This window comes from Balaenoptera physalus (genome assembly GCF_965194825.1).
Source record: "Balaenoptera physalus genome assembly, chromosome: 3".
Classification (NCBI taxonomy): domain Eukaryota; kingdom Metazoa; phylum Chordata; class Mammalia; order Artiodactyla; family Balaenopteridae; genus Balaenoptera; species Balaenoptera physalus.
In genome coordinates, this window is record NC_138890.1 from 65,833,662 (window position 1) to 65,835,682 (window position 2,021).

Sequence of the window (2,021 nt, forward strand, 5' to 3'; positions counted from 1 at the left end):
GCTGCAGCAATTTACATTCCCACCAGCAGTGTAACAGGATTCCCTTTTCTCCACACCCTCTCCAGCATTTATTATTTGTATAATCTACAGATGTTAATAGAACTTAAATGGACCCATTAGTGTCCTCTCTTTTCTGGTTGAAGTTCCAATCCAGAGATTGCATCCTGTGTTTAGGTGTCATGTCTCTTCAGTTTCTCCAAATCTGGGACTGTTCCTAGTCTTTCATGACCTTGTCAGTTCAAGAGTTTTGGCCAGTTATTTTGTGAATGTGCCCCAAACTTTCACAATTAGTCTGAGGTTATGCATTTGGCAGGAATACCACAGAGGTGATGCTGTGCTCTTCTCAGAGTGTGACAGCAGGGGGCACATGTGTCTCCATGTCTCACTGCTGGTGATGCTAACTTTGATCACGTGATTAAGGTGGTGTCTGCTGGGGTTCTCCACTGTAAAGCTACTATTACTAAAAAATATCTTGAGAGGAAATACGTTGAGACTATGAAAATATTCTATTTCTTGTCATATTTTCGCTCACTAACTTTAGCACCCGTTGATGATTCTTGCCTGCAACAATTACTGTGGTATTTGGCAAATGGTGACTTTCTATTTCCATCAGTACTTCTACATTTATTAATTGGAATTCTAATGTAAGGAAGAGTTGTCCTTTCTCCCCCATTTATTTATTTAATATTTATTTATATCAGTATGGATTCATGGAGATTTATTTTAGTCTGTGGATTATAATTCATTAATAGCATTATTTTTTGCTCAAATTGTCCCAGGTTTGGCAATTGAGAGCTCTTTCAGGTGGTCTCCTGGGTATACCTATCCTTTTTTTTTTTTTTTTTTTCTTAGAAAATTTGTAATTTCTGGAATCACAAAATATACCAGGCTCACCTTGTACAGTCCCTGCCTCAGTCCAGGGGCAGCCATTTCTCCAAAAAGCCCTGGTCCTCTCTATTGGAGCCTGGTGCTTAGAAACCAAGATCTGGGGGCCGGGTGGACTCATTGTTACTGGAGCGTCATTGCTTCTAGGCCCTGTCAGTGGACAGAGCTAGGAAATACATGGACATGTGGACACATACACATACATCTCAATCTCTTTCTTTTTTTTCTCTCTCTTAAAACAATCATGACTTTATACTGATACCTCTGACCCAATTCAGTACCCCAGGGTTTATTTTAACTTATCCCCTTTCCTTATTTGTAATTCCTTTCTTCAAAAATGAGAACCCTGGTCCTCTTTATCCACATATGTTTACTTATTTGCTCAATCCCAGTATACACATTTTATTAATTTCGTAAAGTCACTGTAACAAATTACCACAAACTGGGTGGCTTAAAACAACAGGATTTAATTTTCTTCCAGTTCTGGAGGCCAGTAGGCCAAGATCAAGGTGTCAGCAGGGTTGATTCCTTCTAGAGGCTCTGAGGGAGCAACTGCTCTATGCCTCTCTCCTAGCTTCCGGGGACTGCGGCCACCACTGGCGTGCCTGCACAACTCCAGTCTCGGCCTCTGTTTTCACATGGCCTTCTCCCCTGTGTGTTTCTGTGTGTCCGATCTCCCTCTTCTTTTTCTTACAAGGACACCAGTCAGTGGATTTAGGGCCCCCTCTCATCTCGAGATCTTTAACTTGATTACACCTGCAAAGACCCTATTTCCAAATAAGGTCACATTCATAGGTTCTTAGACACATATTTTTGGGGGACACAACTCAATCCACTACATACACAAAGTAGTTTTAGAATTGCTAACCCATACGCTTCTGAGAAACAAATTTACTAACTGAAATATATATGTATAGTTCTTTTTTGGTCTAGCCACGTACAGTCAAAATCATGTTTTCCAAAGTTACTTAGATTAGCACTTTTCTTCTTCACTTTCTGGTGTGACTGGTTCTATTTGTTTCTAATATAATTAAATTCATTTGTTACTGTTTTTATTCCATTTGAGGCTCCCCTGTATCCTGGTTGATTTTCATTAATTTTTTTGGTACATGAAATATTCCCATGGTTTTAAGACT